This window comes from Oryctolagus cuniculus, chromosome 1 (genome assembly GCF_051225735.1).
Source record: "Oryctolagus cuniculus isolate XC-2025 breed Fujian yellow rabbit chromosome 1, ASM5122573v1, whole genome shotgun sequence".
In the NCBI taxonomy this organism is placed as follows: domain Eukaryota; kingdom Metazoa; phylum Chordata; class Mammalia; order Lagomorpha; family Leporidae; genus Oryctolagus; species Oryctolagus cuniculus.
Genome location: NC_142867.1, coordinates 223,118,508 through 223,137,938, shown reverse-complemented (window position 1 = coordinate 223,137,938; position 19,431 = coordinate 223,118,508). Strand labels below are relative to the sequence as shown.

Below are 19,431 nucleotides of genomic sequence, written 5' to 3'. Positions count from 1 at the left end.
CCCATCACACATGGTTGCTGAGTTACCTCGCAGCCAGGTTCAAAGTCAGTGGGTTCTTCAAATTCTTCTTTCTAATAGAGCCTACAGATCACATGCATATGCAAAAGCCACCAGCTGGATGCTATTCCCTGCCCACCAGTGCTGCCGGTACTGCCAGAAAGTGTCCTGTCTCAGCCAGTCGCTCTGTGTGCACACAACAGCTTCTGCAGCTGTGCCTAAACCCAAAATGGCACCTGCTGTTTTTCAACCGGTCAGCAGACACTGTTGTGGGGAAGTTGGGGTGAGATAAATGTGCCCCCTCTACTTCCACTGGGTCTATGGGCAGCCTCTAGCAACAGCCAGTCCCCACATCTCCAGTCTGGACTCACACCGTGCTCTCCCTATGGCTATATCACCATGGGTTGCTGCAGTCTGGCCTCACCTCCATCTCTAAACTGCTGCTTGCTCTGGCTCTTGGCTGTTGCAGCTGTGTCCATGTTGTGCTGCACATCCTCACCTTCCAAACAGGTCCACACCATTTCTCTTCTTCTTGAAGGACCTCCAGTGCTGTTTTCTCTCCAGTTCTTCCCTAAGAATGCACTTCATACAGTTCTTTCCTTACTGTGTATCCCTAGCCTAGCAAAGCATTTCACTCCATAATCCACCATCTTGGAATTTCCCATTTGAATGCTTTTAACAGTTCTGGTCTCCTTCCTCCTTGCAAGGAAACAAGAAATATACAGCTATCATGTGGCAGGTATTTGGCCTAGCTGTTACACATGTGGAGTACGGGGATTCAAGACCTGGCCTCAGCTCTTTACTCCCTCCTGCTGCTAGTGAGGATTCTGGGAGATATTGTTAATGGTTCAAGTAATTGGGTTCCTTACACCCATGTAGGAGCTCTGGATTGAGTTTCACCATAGTGAACATTTGGAGAGTGAACAAGCAGCTGAGAATTTTTTTCTCTTAAAATATTGATTATTTTAAAAAGAAATACACAGCTTTTGTCCAGTAAGTCATGTGAGAGCTTTTTGTCCAGTGAGTCATGTGAGAGGCAGGGAAAGGTTCACAGAACATGGCCAGAAGAAGTGCAGAGGAATTCAGAGAAGAAAGTATTCAAGGGGTTAACATTGTGGCATAGTGGGTAAAGCTGCCGCCTGCAGTGCCGACATCCCATATGGGCACTGGTTCAAGTCCTGGCTGCTCCACTTCCCATCCAGCTCTCTGCTATGGCTTGAGAAAGCAGGAAAAGATGGCACAAGTCCTTGTGCCCCTGCACCATTGTGGGAGACCCAGAGGAGGCTCCTGTATCCTGGCTTTGGATCAGCACAGCTCCCGCCATTGCGGCCAGTTGGAGAGTGAACCAGCAGATGGAAGACCTCTCTTTCTCTTCCTCTCCTTCTCTCTCTGAGTAGCTCTGATATTCAAATAAATAAATAATCCTTTATTTTTTAAAAAAGAAAATATTCAATTTATCCCATAAAATGATCAGGGATAATTTCACATGAAGGTGGCTTCTTAGTTGAGTTTTGAAAATCATGGGATTCTGACAGATGAAGAGGATCAGGGGTGACATCTCAGAACCTCTAAGATCATCTCCACATATTTCTTTATTCCTCTAGGGCAGTGAACACATTGACCTCCATTTTGGCATCTGTCTGATTTTCAGTTGACTGGTGAGTACCATTTCCTAAAAGAATTGCTGGCAAGACCTATGTGCACATATGGTCTTAAAATGCCTCTCAGTTAAACTATCCTTGACCTACAAGCTTCTATAGTGCTTGGGGAGAGAAGATTGCAGATGCATACAAACAAAAGTACCCATTTTTAATGATCCTGGTGAACAGGAAGGATGTGTCTTGGAATAGACTCTTCTGAAAGATCAGTCTCCTGGATTGATTAAGTTTCTTTTAGCCCAGTAAACAATACCTAAATGAATATAAAGCAACTGAGGTTTTCACATTAGGATGTAAGTGTCAGTGTTTTCGTAATACTATCTGGTATTTATTTGGTTCTTCTCATGAGTCAGTTCTGTTGTGCAAATGATATCAATTCATTATCTCAATGAATCTCAGGAAACATATGTTATCATCATCCCTCATTTTCTAGATTAGTAAATTAAGGTTCAGAGATTAATTACCCCACCCAAGGCCATACACTTAAATGTAGATCTTGGATTTGAACTCAGGGTCTCTGAGTCTAGAGAACTTTGAAGTTTTTATGCTTTGTTTCCTTCCAAATGCCACCTCTTCTCCATATGTTGCCGCTGATGATTGGCACAGTGGCTACAAGGCACATAGTGAGTCACAGATGCTCTAATTAGAGTTCATGCTGAGTAATGTAGAAGAAATCTTCCATATTATTTCAGATTACACTGGAGGTACCCAGAAAGGAGGAATTAATGAAAACTCAGGATTACAGCACTTTTGAAAAATAAATGGATAGGCCAGCATTGTGGGACAGTAGGTTAAGCCACCACTTGTGACACTGCCATTCCATACTGAAGTGCAGGTTGAGTCCTGACTGCTCAGCTTCTGATTCAGCTCCCTGCTAATGTACCTGGGAAAGCAGCAGAAGATGGCCCAAGTATTTGGGCCCCTGTCACTCATGTAGGAGACAAGGATCAAGTTTTTTTTATTTTACTTGTTTTATTTTTGTCTTTTTTCCCCCAGGAATTTTTTATTTAAGGAACACACACTTCATGAATTTCATAAATATAACTTTACAACTTCAGGAATATAGTGATCTTTTCCACTGTACCTGCCCTACTACCCACACTCCCACCCCTCTTCCTCTTCCCTCTCTTATTCCCATTCTTATTTTTTACTAAGATCTATTTTCAATTAATTTTATATACATATGAGTAACTTTATACTAAGTAAAGAGTTCAACAAATTTTTTAAAAGATTGATTTATTTATTTGAAAGTCAGAGGTACAGAGAGAGAGGGGAGAGGCAGAGAGAGAGGTCTTCCGTCAAATGGTTCACTCTCCAGATGGCCGCAATGGCCGGAGCTTCGCCGATCTGAAGCCAGGAGCCAGGAGCCAGGAGCTTCTTCTGTGTCTCTCACATGGGTGCAGGGGCCCACGGACTTGAGCCATCTTCTACTGCTTTCCCAGGCCATAGCATAGAGCTGGATCAGAAGAGGAGCAGCCAGGACTAGAACCAGTGCCCATATGGGATGCAGGCGCTTCAGGCCAGGGCATTAACCCAGTGTGCCACAGCGCTGGCCCTGGCTTCAACAAAATTTATGGAAAAAAAAAAAGTGTTCCTCAGCAGTCGAGACAAGGGCTATTCAAAGTTATTACATCTCAAAGTGTTAATTTCACTTCTATATGTTACCTTTTTTAAGGTTTTTATTTATTGAATATAAATTTTCATATGTACAGCTTTTAGGGATATAGTGTTTCTTCCCCCCATTCCCGCCTTTCCACCCCCACTCCCATCCCACCTCCCAGTCCCTTTCCCATTCCATTTTCCATTAAGATTCATTTTTAGTTGACTTTATATACAGAAGACCAACTCTATACTAAGTAAAGATTTCAACTATTTGTATGCACACAAACACACAAAATACAAAGTACAGTTTGAAGACAAGTTTTACCATTAATTCTCATTTAACAACTCATTAAGGACAGAGGTCCAACATGAGGAGTAAGTGCACAGTGACTCCTGTTGTTGATTTAATAACTGAAACTCTTATTTATGAGGTCAGTGATCACCTGAGACTCTTGACATGAGCTGCCAAGGACTATGGAAGCCTTTAGAGTTCACAAACGTGGAAATGCTCTCCTCCATTCAGAGAAAAGTGCATCCTTCTTTGATGGCCCCTTCTTTCCACTGGGGTCTAACTCACAGAGATCCTTCATGTAGAACCATTTTTGCCATTATGTCTTGGCTTTCCATGCCTTAAGTTCTCCCATGGTGTTTTCAGTCAGGCCTTAGGGGCTGATTCTGAGAATACATTACATTTTAGGTACTCTATTAGAACAGATCAGACAGAACATATGTTATTTGTCCTTTTGGGACTGGTGTGTTTAACTAAGTATAATGTTTTCTAGTTTCATCCATCGTGTTGCAAATGACAAGACTTCATTTTTTTACCACTGTAGTATTCCATGGTGTACATATCCCATTTCTTTATCTAGTCTTCAGTTGACAGGCATTTAGGTTGATCCTATATCGTAGCTATTGTGAAATGAGGTGCAATAAACATGGACACCCATATTCCATATTCTAGTAACAAGGATTAAGTCTCACCTACCTTCATTTCTGATCCAGTTGTCTGTTAATATGCCTAGGAGGCATTGGATGATGGCTCAGGCATTGGAGTTCTTCTACTCACATGGGAGACCCAGATAGATTCCTGACTCCTGACTTCAACCTGGCCAATTCCTGACTTTTGTGCACATTTGGAAGTGAAACAGCACGTACAAAATTCTCTCTCTCTCCTTGCCTTTCAAGTAACAAAAATGAATAAATGTTGAAAAAATAAAAATTTGTTTATGATATAAATTATCATTTTCAAAAGTTTTATGTATTTATTTGAGAGGCAGAGGGACATACAATAGATACAGGGCTAGAGATAGGATTAGAGATAGAGACAGAGATGATAGAAATAGAGACTGGGAGACAGAGAGAGAGAGAAAGAGAGAGAGAGAGAGAGAGAGAGAGAGAGAGAGTTTCCATTTACTGGTTCCATCCAAAAATACTTGCAACAGTTACCAGCTGAGGCTGAATATTGCAATCCAGGTCTCCCACATGGGTGGTAGGAATCTAGTCAATTGAGCCACTTCCAGCTGCCTTCCAGGGCCTGTGTTAGCAGAAATCTGGGGTCAGGAGTGAAGCCAAGCATAAAACTCAGCTCCGAAATATAGGACATGAATGTCTTAACTGACTGGAAACACCTGCCCCTGAAATTATTTTTTTAAAATCTCTGAAACAGTATCAATTTTAACCAATGCATATATAGTGCTTACCATCTGCTGGATACTTCATATATCAATGAGCTCAATTATTTGAGGAAATCCAATTATCATTACCATTTTATAGATGGGTAAACTGAGTTACAGAATAGTTGAGTCTCTTGTCTGGTGTCCTATTGTTAGTAATTAACATTTCTGGCCGTGAAATTAGTCTGGCCCCAGACACTATGCTTTTGTCTACCATGTTCTACTGCTTAGAATCCATAAAGATGCAGTACTGTTTCTTGTCTTCAGGGCTGACTTCTTTGAGATCTCGTGGTATATTCTTTCAAATACCAGAAATACACTCATTATGGTAACAGGTTCAAACCTTGATTCAAGAACATCTTAAACTTAGACCTTGAATAACACAGGCACATTGGCATGTATGCTTGTCAAATGGACTATTAAAATATTTCCCAAATATAATTCATTTTAACATTCTCTCTTTTGCTCTCTTATAGAATTGACATTTGAGTAAATTTAATGCATTTAGTTTTACACTTGTTTTGGCAGAGGATTCATCAACCTCTTCACACCATGCCTGGAAAATCCTCCAAGTCAAATCTGTTTAGGATGTAACTCCACTCTACTTTTTGAATTATTTTATTTCTACAGAAGACTAATAATAAATTGATACCAAAATTCTTCAGAAAACACTTCATTTTCCCCTTCAGTTTAAAGACCCTGAGTTTGTACTCTTAGCTTCTCTTTCTTTGGAGTCTTAAACTTCCTACCCATCAATTGGAAATTCAGATTGGTTAAGTGTGAATTACTGAGTTAATATTCCTAGTATCTCCTGAACCAATCCATCTATCAGGTAACTAATGAATGCCTTGCACTGATATAGATGAAGCTGGTGATACAAAGAATTCATACAATAGCCCTTGTCCTTAAAGAGGGGTAAGACTTGCAAACATTTTAATTAGTGAATAACCACATATACACATTTTATGGCACTGAATTAAACATGCATAATGTATATAATTGTCAGAAAAGGAGAATATTGCCAATTAAATTTTGGAGGAAAGCATCTTTAAAGGAGGTGAGAAATGGGGCAAAATAGAAACTGACACTCCTTGAATATCTCCAATAATAGCACAAGTAGTAGTTGCAATGACAATATAGTTTTCTGAGTAGTTAATATGCTCTGGACCTTCTGCAGACTGCTTTTTGATCATAAACCCTGACAGTCATAATGCTTCTATAATATTGGCATTATTATTCAACTCTGAAGGTGAATTAACTGAGTCTAACATGTTAAAGGAATTTAACAAGTGGCACAACTGGCAAGGAAACCCAAACAATGCCCAGCTCCCATTGCCCTTGCTGCTCAGTCAGCATTGCACTGGTCCAGACAGTGATGTTTCATTGGCATGATTCTTATCAGATTGGGGATTACATTTGTCTCTTCCATACTGGAAAAATAAGATTACAAATTCACTCTTGCAGATGAAGAAGGAGAAACATGAGGGATGATACATACATTGGCCAGATTCATGTTCATTCGTTCAAAAATATTTGGGTAATGTACTGTGTAAGAAGTTAGGACTGTGTGGTCTGCAAACATATGACGCTGTCCTCTTGATGCTCAGAAGTTTGTGAGATATTGATTATCGCAGAAACACACATGTAACGGCAGGCTGAGATAAAAGGTACACAGAAAAGCGTGAGGGCCATGAACATGCATAGGACAGAGCTTAACCCAGTTTGAGAACCTGAGAAAAATGCCCATGGTAGAAAGACTTGTGACCTGCTATCCGTAGAAGGAGGAGGGGGCTAATTGGTGGGAGGCAGGGCAACTTAAACAGGGGACAATGGGTTTTTTGAGGCAATCTTGGTAGAGGAAAGACCTTATATGAATAAAGTCAGGAGAAAAGGTTCTGTAAAGAGACAGGAGTTTTGTGAGCTCAGAGAACAAAAGGGAGAATTGCAGAGGTGAGGCAGGTAGACCCAGATCATGCAGAGTCCTGTGAGCTGTGTTAAGGCATTTGTCTAGTGTTGTAGACAAACAGGAAGTCCTTGATGAGTTTTAAGCAGAGTGATTCTGCATTTTAAAAAGGTCCCTGGGGTTACAGAGTGAACAAACTCATATTAAATGAAAGTTGGAGTAGAGACAGGGAAGCTGGAAAGGAGGCTCTTCTGGGAGTAGAGGGGAGATTGAAGAGGGCTGTGGTGGCCTGACCCAGGCAGTGTCAGAGGGATTGAAAAGAAGTCAGTGGATAGGAGAGATTTTTAAGACATAAAATTAACACAGCTTGAAGACTAATTGACTTGGGGGTGGAGGAGGATAACGAAATGACAGAGTCAGTCATTTCAGATCCAAGTCTCAAGCTCTACACAATGTGACAATGCCTGCTGGAGCCAGGGACTTGTTCTTAATTTAGATCTTAACTATATCTGGGCAATGAACAGTGAGCACCAGGACTAGGGATACAGAAACTGGTTAGGAAATGAGGCCACTTCCCAAGTTCCACTACTGCATTTTGGATGCTGGACTTCTGGGAATCTGTGGAGGAACTGTGTATAGGGGTGAGTGAGTAGTGTGTGTTTGTGTGTGTGTGTGTGTGTGTGTGTGAAAGAGAAAGAGAGAGAGAGAGAAAGTTTTCTCTCCTGCCCCAGTTTCTAAGAGCTGCTCTGTCTTTTGTGTTCTTTGCCAAGAGGAAAGAAAACAGATTGTTCTTGCCCAGAGCATTCAGCTGACTTGACTGGTGCCAACCAAAAAGAAAACCCCTAAGAATATAATAATCATTGCTCATGTGTACACATCACTTTACAGTTTACCAAGGGATACACATTACACTCATAAAACTCTGCAGCAGGCATCCTGTTCTTAATTTTACTTCCATTTGAAAGATACTAAGAATATTCAGAGAGGTTAAAATGCCTGGCTTCAACCTTCCAGTGTATTTTCATAGTGCCTGTTCTTAGACTTTATACCCCCTCTATTGGCATTATCAGGCTTGAGTTCACTGGAAAGGAGCTGCCAATGATATCAGTCCCTCCCATTTAAAATTCCTTTCACACTGGGCAGCTCACTTTCATCAGCAAACCACACACAAATGACCATCTCATTTCAGATGAGAAAACAGAGGACCCAGACGCCGAAGGTCAAACAGTAAGCACATGGTTGGTGGGAAATCAAGCCTGTTTCTTCTTTTACTGACCTTTACTACTGCCCAGGACTACCATTAAGCTAAGGGGTATGGGACCTTAAGTTTATAGATTTTGTTTTTTGACAGGCAGAGTTATAGACAGTGAGAGAGAGAGACAGAGAGAAAGGTCTTCCTTCTGTTGGTTCACTTCCCAAATGGCTGTTATGGCCGGTGCTGAGCTGATCCAAAGCTAGGAGCCAGGTGCTTCTTCCTGGTCTCCCATGAGGGTGCAGGGACACAAGCACTTGGGCCATCCTCCACTGTCCTCCCAGGCCACAGCAGAGAGCTGGACTGGAAGAGGAGCAGCCGAGACTAGAAACCAGTGCCCATATGGGAAGCTGGCACCACAGGCGGAGGATTAACCAAGTGAGCCATGACGCCAGCCTGGGACCTTAAGTTTAGAGACACTGTTTTAAATAACTCAAATGTGGTGCGTGTTGGGAATGCTCTCAGAAATCTCAAGACCTGGTTACAGCCCTAAACTGAATGAGGCCAAGTCCACAACAGTGAGGAGCAGTTGGGTTAAGAGCAGCTGTCGTTGCAATCTCCTAATTGGAAATAATTGGGATTTTGTCTCAAACCACAGAGCCCTGATTTAGCCAACTCAGCCTCAACCAGGAAGCATCTGTTACCATCTCCAATGGCAACAGTTTAATCCCCACTCCAGCACACCATTCTTCCCTGCCAACTGGCAGGCAGCTATGCTCAGAGCCTGCAGGCTTCCAGACCTGGCCCTGCGGCCCCAGCAAGAATTGCGTCAGGTCAACTTCTCAAGTTAGAATAAGATGTAGAGAGTAAGGGAAAATGCTGAGCACAGCACTAAATGACTCTCCTTAGGGAAAAGTGAACTCATGTTTCTGAGGATATATTGGGCACTGTGCTGGGAGATGGATATATGCATAATTATTTCATCACCCAGTGAGATAGTGAACAGTGCTATTTTATGGAAGAAGAAATAGACTCAGAGAGGTTGTCCCGCTGGCTCAAGGACACAATGCCAGCCAGTGGTGAAACTACAATTAGATCTCTTGTCTCTCAGATCCCAGGGTTATGCTCTTCCCATCTTTCCACTTAGCCTAACTCCTATGCCTATGTTTTTAGACTCAGTGTCCCTGGTCTTATTTCTACCTGTTTCTCAATGCAGAGATTAAGAGCTACCTGCTTTTTTGAAGCTTCCTCTATCCCATCAGATGGAGGTATGCACAGATAATAAAGTTCCCAAACTTAGTCAGCAGGGAGAAGTCCTTGCAAAAGAAACCAGGCAGTTGCTGAGCAGCAAATAATGGCTGTTTTTATATTACCTTGCATGTGGGATATTGGCAAAGACTTCTGTTTATTATGTTAATGAGTCCTCTGTGATTCTCCATTGCTTATGTATAATTAAGATGGCCTTTTTAAAAATACCTCCTTCTAGAGTTTGGGAAAACTAAAGTGTTTGTTTGGATTGGTAATAACTAATAACAGGAAATATAGCAATTGCTTCCAAAGAACAGCAAGAAATGAGCTGCCTGATGCCACACAAGAAATCAAAGTAAATCCAATGCTGCTAGCAGTGTACGGAGGCAGGATAACGGAGGTAGCCTTCTGGGGGTAGGCATCCTATTTTTCTCGCGCCAAACCAAGTTCTACATCCCAAGTTGAATAAACTCCTTTGAGCCTAATTTTTAAAAATGAAGAGATTTTAAGGCAATTTTCATTTCTCAGTTATACTTTGCTGTTTGTTTAATGAGGCAATAATGAATCATGGACCACTTTGAGGATCTATATATCAAATATATACTGAGCACCTTTATATGCCTGATAAAAATTCCAGGTACTAATACAACAGGAATAAGTACAGTCATTCATTTCACAGAACTTACATTCTAGTAAGTGTGGGTTGAAGTAAGTAAGTAGGGGTGGTTGGGCATTGTAGCACAGTAGGTTTAAGCTGCCACTTTGGGCACCTGCATCCCATATCAGAGTTCTGGTTTCAGTACCTGCTACTCTACTTCCCATCTAGCTTTCTGTTAATATGCCTGAAAAAGCAGATGATGACTCAAGTACTTGAGTCCCTGCCACACACTTGGGAGACCAGGATGGAATTCTGAGCTCCTGGCTTTTCTCTGGGCCAGCTCCAGCTGTTGTGGGTACTTGGAGAGTGAACCAGAGGGTGGAAAATCATTCTTTCTCCCTCTCTCTCCTTGGGTCTTGTCACTCTTCTTTTCAAATAAATAAATCTTTATAAAAAGAGAAATATCTAAACAAAAATAGAGAAGATAACTTAAGACTGTGTTAGGGAATAATAAGAAAGCAAAACAGAATTATGAGGATCATATAATTAACAATCATCGGGAAAGTTAATCCTTTGGGTGTGAAGAAGGTGATAGTTAAATTTTATAGCTGACTTATCAGAAGGAAACAGTCAGACACAAACTTTTGGCAGGGCCTTCTAGGCAGAAGCAAGAGCTACACAGATTTCCTAAAGCACGGATTTATTTGTTGTGTTTTTGTAGTATTTTGGGAGAGTAGCTGTGGTTCGGTGAATTAAGGGGAAGGGGCTAGAAGATGAGGTCAGATTGTACAAGGCCAAGGCTTGGTATTAAGAATAGATTTTATTCTAAGTATAATGAAAGAAAGTCTTTTGAAGGTTTTCTTTTTTTTTTAACTTTTATTTAATGAATATAAATTTCCAAAGTACAGAATATTGATTACAATGGCTTCCCCCCCATAACGTCCCTCCAACCCGCAACCCTCCCCTTTCCCACTCCCTCTCCCCTTCCATTCACATCAAGATTCATTTTCGATTCTCTCCATATACAGAAGATCAGTTTAGCATACATTAAGTAAAGATTTCAACAGTCTGCTCCCACACAGAAACATAAAGTGAAAAATACTGTTTGAGTACTAGTATAGCATTAAATCTCAATGTACAGCACACTAAGGACAAAGATCCTACATGAGGAGTAAGTGCACAGTGACTCCTGTTGTTGACTTAACAAATTGACACTCTTGTTTATGGCATCAGTAATCACCCTAGGCTCTTGTCATGAGCTGCCAAGGCTATGGAAGCCCCCTGAGTTCACTGACTCTGATCATTTTTAGACAAGGCCATGGTCAAAGTGGAAGTTCTCTCCTCCCTTCAGAGAAAGGTACCTCCTTCTTTGATGACCCATTCTTTCCACTGGGATCTCACTCGCGGAGATCTTTCATTTAGGTTTTTTTTTTCCCCCAGAGTGTCTTGGCTTTCCATGCCTGAAATACTCTCATGGGCTTTTCAGCCGGATCCGCATGCCTTAAGGGCTGATTATGAGACCAGAGTGCTGTTAGGACATTCGCCATTCTATGGGTCTGCTGTGTATCTCACTTCCCATGTTGGATCATTCTCTCCCTTTTTTATTCTATCAGCTAGTATTTGCAGACACTATTCTTGTTTATGTGATCCCTTTGGTTCTTAGTCCTATCATTACGATCAATGTGAACAGAAATTGATCACTGGGACTAGTGAGATGGCATGGGTACATGCCACCTCGATAGGATTGAATTGGAATCCCCTGGTATGTTTCTAACTCTACTGTTTGAGGTAAGTCAGCTTGAGCATGTCCCGAATTGCACATCTCTTCCCTCTCTTATTCCCACTCTTATATTTAACAGCGATCACTTTTCAGTTAAGTTTCAGCACTTAAGAAGAATTGTGTATTGATTACAGTATTCAACCAAAAGTGACATGAATCCTTAGGTAGTGAGAAACATGGACTCTATACATAACAAAATGCACATGTTCACAAAATTCATTACTGTTCTAGTGACGCCCAGTTCTCCCTAAATCCCATTCATGTTGCCTCTCAGTTTCTAGCATCCTAAAGCTCCTTCCAGTTCTTACATAGTATGAGTTTGCACCGTGCTGAGTTGAAGAATTGGGGTCGTTTGGCTCAAAGGCAAGAACTAGCAATGATCTGTGATAATATTAGGAATGTCAGTCAGGAGAGTGTGGGTCTCGCAGAAGGGATGCTGCGCAGTAGTTAGAACTGCTAGCTCCAGTTTCTCGTGCCCTAAGCCTTCTATCACCTTCCTCACCCCTTGCAGCATCACTGTGTTGAGAGTTTACTGCTGGGTGGGAAGACAAAAGCCCTAACAAAGACCCATGTTATAAAAGACAAAAAGGGAGGAAGTATATACTTCCTTTTATTCAAGTCCTAACTCTATATTTCTTCCAAATACTTGTGTAGCATTTATTAGTAAATGTGTTTTACTTTTCAATTTGAATTTAAGCTCCTAGAGTACTGTGTTCTTTCATGATTTCAATTTAAGTAGGACCTTGGCTCTCCCACTATCCTGTAAAGATTGCAAAAGTAGGGGCCATGTTTCTTTTTGTAGTTTCTTTGTTTTTATATGTAATACAATGCCTGTGTTGTGTTTTGAGTTATGTAGAAGCGCTAACTCTTATTACCTTGGAGTTCATTGTTTTTAGAGATAAGGCTATTAAAGAGGTAATTCTGAGATTGGATGATTGTTTACAGCCCTTTTCTTTTCCATTGAAAAACAGTGATTTTTTTTTCATAGTATTTTTTGAACTCTTGTTATTTAGTGTAGTGTTAACTATATGATCATTAAGTAAACTGGAAATATATCTTTTGCAAAAATTAAAAGGGGGAATATGAGAGAGAGAAGGAGGAAGGGTTGGAACATGTGAGGGAAGGAGGGTCGCAGGGGAAGTTTCACTATGTTCCTAAATCTGTATATATGAAATACATGAAACTTGTATAACTTAAATTAAAAAGAAATAATTAAGGTAAAATGAAGTCATGTGGTTGAGCCCTAATCGAATATGAATGAAACAATGTTCTTATAAAAAAAGTATGCAGACATGCACATGTACTGAGGAAAGCCCTTGGCAGGACGCAGAAAGACAGTGTCTGTCTGAAAGCCAAGGAGAGAGGCCTCAGGAGAAACAAAGCTGGCCTGTACCTTGATCTCAGACTTCTGAATTCCAGAGCACTGAGAAAATAAATTTCTTTTGTTTAAGCCCCCCAAATTTTAGTGTTTCGTTATGACAACTCTGGCAAACTTATATGGCCTGCTACAGTGTGTGTGTGTTAGTAAATGGAATCAATCACTCTGGAAGTAAAATGCTTTGCTATATTGTAAGCTCTGTGAGAAAGATGTTAAGTTCCTGTTTGCATTGCTCTGTCTAGTTCAGCACCTTACACATGGTAGGCACATAGCATATATTTGTTCAATGAGGGAATGTGTTATTATGACTCCTTGGAGCTAGACAGGATCCTAAAGATCATCCAAACTGGTTGCTATTAAACTACCTTTTCAAAGAGAATCTCTTTACAAATAAAATCTTATGTGAAGACCAACTATAAGAAAATTTCTATAAACAGTCAATGAGTAAATATATATGATCTCTTTGCAACTATTCAGTTCTAGCATTGTCACATAAACACAGTCATGAATAATACACACACAAATGATGGTGACTATATTCCAATACCAATTTATTAACAAAAATAAAGAGGATCTGAAATTTGGCCTGTGGGTCATACTTTGCCAACCACTGGTCTAGAGCTTATCTAGTTTCCAGTTGTGGAAATGAACCCCAGAAGATACAATAGAATACTGCATTTATTAGGCCTTGCTACTGAGTTCATTTCTTGTATTTTACAAGAAAGGACATAATTTTTAGGACATATGACCATATTGATCTTCACTTTGTTCAAATGCTGCAGGGCACACCAATGCCAATGTAATAAAGTCCATATTCAGATAGTCTGGAATGTCCTCTGTGAGTTGATTGCTGCTAAATTCTCCCATCTTTTCTCTCCTGCTCCTCTATGATGTCAACTCCTCCCCACTCAATTTCAAATCCAGAGCATTAAGAATTTCCGTTTCGGGCCAGTGCCATGGTGGTGCAGGAGGTTAATACTCTGCCTGCAGCACCAGGATCACATATGGCGCTGGTTCTAGTCCCGTCTGCTCCTCTTCCAATCCAGCTCTCTGCTATGGCCTGGGAGAGCAATAGAAGATGGCCTAAGTGCTTGGGCCCCCGCACTTGCATGGGAGGCTGGAAAGAGGCACTTGGCTCCTGGCTTTGGATCAGTGCAGCTCCAGCTGTTTAGGCCATTTGGGGAGTGAACCAATGGAAGGAAGACCTTTCTCTCTGTCTGCCCTCTTACTATCTGTAACTCTACCTCTCAAATAAATAAATACATCTTTAAAAAAATTATTCTTTCTCGTGTCCCTAAATCTTTTTTAAAAAGATTTATTTTATTTATTTGAACGACAGAGTTACAGATAGAGGTAGAGACACAGAGAGAGGTCTTCCGTCTGCTGCTTCACTCCCCAGATGGCTGCAATGGCCGGAGCTGCGCCGATCTGAAGTCAGGAGCCAGGAGCTTCTTCCGGGTCTCTCATGTGGGTGCAGGAGTCCTAGGAGACTTGGGCCATCTTCTACTGCTATACCAGTCCATAGCAGAGAGCTATATTGGAAGAGGAGCAGCTGGGACTAGAACCGGTGCCCATATGGGCGCTTCAGGCCAAAGCTTTAACCCACTGCACCACAGCACTGGCCCCATCATGTCCCTAAATCTTTTAATATGTTTTTTTCCCCTGGATTTACTTTCTCACACCTATCACCCTGGGAAGCCCTTCCTATCATTCAAGATATGACGGAAGTATTAATCCATTCTTCACTGGGGAACTCTGTGTTACTTAGGGCACAGGGTATGGGCTATAATAACAGACAGGGTTTAAATACAATAGTTCAAATCAAAGACATTTACTTTTTGATATGATCATTTATCAGTCTGGAAGTAGGTGGCATTGCATTATTTTTTCTTTTCTTTTTGTTTAAGATTCTATTCATTTGAGAGGCAAAGTTAGAGAGAGAGAGAGAGAGAGAGAGAGAGAGAGAGAGAAATCTTCCATCTCTTGGTTCATTCCCCAAATGGGCACAACAGCTGGAGCTGGGTGGCTCCAAAGCTGGGAGCCAGGAGCTTTATCTGGGTCTCCCATGTAGGTGCAAAGGCCCAAGTACTTGGTCCATCTTCTGCTGCTTTCCCAGCCTCATTAGCAGGAAGCTGGATCAGAAGTGGAGCAGAAAAGTACCTAGAGGCTAAATGCAATGTTGTCACCACAGGTGGAGGCTTTTACCCATCGCTTCACAGTGATGGCCCTGCCTCATTTCTACAAGATCATACAGGAACCCAGGTTACCTCTAAATGATCACCCCACCTGCCTGCATGGGGGTATGGGTTTCTCCCAGGCAATAAAAGACTGGGCCATGAACACCATGTGTCTGTTAGACTCAATTTGGGGGAAAGGTAGTGAGTTGAAGACAGAAGTTCCCTTTGCAAAGGTTGTGACTCAGCAGTAGAATACAGCACTTCCCTTCCTATTCATTAGTCTGAAGTAGGCCCCATCTCTACAATGAAGTACAAGGCCATGTAGCCAATTAGATACCAGCAGATTCCATTGTTAAGAAGAAGTAGGAAAGACTGAATAGATTCAAAGAAAAACTTAGGAGTCTCCTCCACAATGCTTGGTTAGCATTAGTCTCTTCTTTCTCCTCTCCAACAGCATAGGTGCGACTTCATTCCCAAAATCATCACCTTGTTTTATGGTGGCTCGATGATTTGTCTAAATTGTGACAACTTCAAGGGCAGCACTTTTTCTTTGCTCAGTTTTGTGTCCAAAACTCCTAGTACTAGAGTTAGCATTCAGTCAATGAATCCCACCAGTACTAAAAAACAGAACTGAAATGATTTCCCAAATTCAGTCAGTACCAGAAAAAGAGCCTGAGTCTTCCTTACTCTGGTTTACACAAATCACAAGGAGATGGCCATGACAGCCAGATTCAAGGCAACCAAAGTTAGAGTTTAGGAACCGATGAGAACAGCTACCAGGAGAGGTCCATCTCACTTGAAGTTGGCCAGTGATTGGGGAATAATTCCTAGGCTCGCCAGAGCTGGGACTTGAGGGAGAGTGCTCAGCCCCTGAATGCAGATGGGAACAGTTCTACCATTTTCTTCATATCCCTGTCATTCTTCATCCACTTCCTACCTCTCTGCAAAGACAAGAAGGATTTTTCATCTGATTGGTCATGTTTGAATTGTAAGTTGGCTTGAATCAGAAACAGGCTTGCTGTGCTTCAAAATCAGGAATCAGATATTAGCACCTTCCTTACATGTGCTTTGTATCTTTAAGAAGCAGAAAGCACAAGTTAAACTAGATTCCCCTGGGGAAAACTGTCTTTCCCCACAGGCAATCTGAGTGTGATAGTGCAAGTTATAGTAAAGGAGCAAGAGGGTGTGCACTGAGGTCTTGAATCTGAGCATCAACTCCAATCCAACTAAGTCTCAAAGCTAAGCATCAACTTCAACCCAGATTTCAAATGGAGATCTCATCACTGTGTCATTAGACACTTGCATGAGTATTCACAAAAAGTGGTAAATGTAATTTTCCAGAGTCAATGTTCCTTTTTCTTCAAAATACAATGGGTGGGATTATGTTTGAGATCCCTGTCCATCCAAATCCTCTCCTTGGCTACCCTATCATCTTGCAGCCCCAAAGGCTCCCACCTCACTCAAGTTCCCTGATATCTGCGCAGAGACATTTGGGCTGCACATCTGTGGGCGGTTTAAGATCCTGTGAATTACGCAGATCCTGGCTCTTATATCATCAATTATTCTGGTCCTTCGTGTGGGTCTGTGTGGGCTGCATGGTGTGATTTCTGGTTCTCTCCCTGCGGGGATTCTTAGCAGCCTGACCTTTGAATCACTTCACTGAATCGCTTTTCTAGTAATGGTCCCTCCTCCCACCTTTCTCCTCCTGACACCCATTTTGACTAACATAATGGTGCCTAACCTGCACTGTTGTGTTCTCAGGTCCCCCTTTCTCCCTTTTCAGTGCAAAGTTTGTTACTCTCCCAAAGAAACAAATCAAGCATCACGTTCTCTCTTGGAGTCCTGATGATTTTAAAGCATTGATTTATTTCCCTAAATAATAGGAATAATACAACATTCTAAAAGAACATAGAAAAAAAAATCCTTGCTTTGAACATTAAACTCCCTTGAGATTTTTGCACTAATACATACACACATATGTACACACATGTTCAAATCTGCATATTTACGTACCTTACTTTTCTGAGGGAAAATAGTTGCTAGATAAAACAAATAAATGACACAAATGTGTATATAGATATAAATGCAATTTTCTGCCACAGTCTAACTGCAGAAATGGCCTCCTGAGGTCAGGTGCTCAGAGGGATCCTGTTCCCTTTCTAATAAAGATCCAGTGGCATTTATGCAGGGATATGCTGCCAGGTAATTGTGCTGTTGCTACTTTATTTCTTAAGTTCCCTAAAGCCAGAATAATGTCACCATCTCTAACAGCTGAATCTGGAAAGTACTAAGTTGCTATGAACCACTTTTCCCCAAATCCTGCAGGAGATAGCCACTGACACCACAGGGAGGAGCAGGACTAGTGGCACACGCTGGGCTCACATATTGTATGTATAGGAGTGGTCACACTCCTCAGCTTGTCAGGTGGCTGATGGTTTGGCTATATTTTCCTTTTCTCACTGATAAAGATCTTTGCCAAATCATGAATTAAACTTCTGCATCTGTATTTAATTGTAATTGTCATTCTTTCTTTGCCTATAAGTTTCTTTGTAGAATATGCCAACATAAAATAATAATGAGAGGCGCAAAAATAGTGCTTCTTACCCAAACCCCCCCTCAGTGTATCATCACACTGTTGAATCTATATTTAGAACTTGTCTCTTAGGTCTCCTCTTTGGGTAATATACTGTTCACTTTAGTACAATTTTAACTTACCAATAATTGAGGTTTTTCTGAATAACTTATGGTTATTGATTTCTAGGATAATTTCATTTAGTTAAAGTCTGTACTCTGTAGGATATTGATCTTATAAAATTTATGTTGACCTATTTAATATTCTAGCATATGGTCTATCTTGATACACATAACATACATACTTTATGAGTCTGTATTCTCAGTGTGTCTGAGCTTAGATTAATAAACTCAATATCCTTACTGATTTTTTGTTTAGTTACCTGTCAATTATTGAAGATGGATATTATAATCATCAATTTTGATTGTGGATTTATTTCCTTTTGACTTTAATTCTATCAGTTTTGCTTCATGTATTTTGAAACTCTTATTAGACACTTATACATTTCTGGTTACCATATATTCCTAGTGTATTGACCATTTTTCAGTATTGGATACTGCTCTAAATTTAAATATAACTGTACTCTTTGCTTTCATTTGACAATGACTATAGCAATAATAGCTTCAGATAAAATCAGTAGGTGAAAATTTAATTACAAACAGAATATATTTTGATGGTCTTAAAGTATCTCCCAAGAAGCAACATATTAATGACAAAGGCAAAAACAGTAATCTTAGAAAAACAAAAATTCAGCAGGCACCGCCTAACAAAGTGATCAAAGTTAAGCACCAGAAATAGGACAAATAGGCACTATTTTCTGGATATTTTGTAGTAAAAATGACACAATATTATCTCCAAAGTACTCCTGCCAAAAATGCATCACTTGAGCTTACTCATTAGAGAGCATCCTTCATCCAATTTGAGGAGTATTCGACCAAAGAGCTCCTGGGTTTTCCCAAAGCTCAAGGTTGTGAAGACAGAGGCTGAAAAACCATTCCACAATACTGGAAATCAATGGCACATGACAACTGAGTGCAGCATTTAATCCTGGATTAAATTCTGACCTAGGAGAAAAATTATTTTTGCTGTAAGAAAGACCCTTGTGAGTCAACTGTGAATAAATAAGTAGATTTGCTGATTAGATGATAATACAGTATCAATGTTAATTTCCTGATTTTGATCATTGTATTGGTGCTTACATAAGAGAGTGTCCTGGTTTTAGGGGAAACACATGATGACATACTTAAGCCTACGATGAATTTATGTATGAAAATAGCCTCAAAAATGAAGAAAAATTCAGTACACTTGCACATATAAATCTACACACAGATGAACAGAGAAAGGGAGAGGAAGAGGTTGGGGAGGAAAAGACAGAGAGATATGAAAAGAAAAATGTCAATAAATGTGATCAATGTTAACATTTGGTGAACCTATGTAGAGAACATGTAAAAGTTCTAGAAGCTCATTTGCAACTTTCAATGCATTTTAAATAATTTTAAAAAGAAGTTGAAGTATTCCTTATCTTGAAGTCTATTTTGTCTGATATTAATGTAGTCATTTCAGCTTTTTTAATCTTATTATTTACATGGTGTTTTTTTTTTTATTCCACCCTTTTGCTCCAATCTGTGACTTCGTATTTAAAGCACCATGCAA

The 19,431-nt window shown here is 40.5% G+C and overlaps 1 pseudogene; it reads left to right on the top strand.

Moving 5' to 3' along the window:
- Positions 1-727: 727 nt before the first annotated feature.
- The window catches only part of LOC103352042 (eukaryotic translation initiation factor 3 subunit C pseudogene), a 32,110-nt pseudogene continuing 13,406 nt past the window's right edge, over positions 728-19,431 (top strand).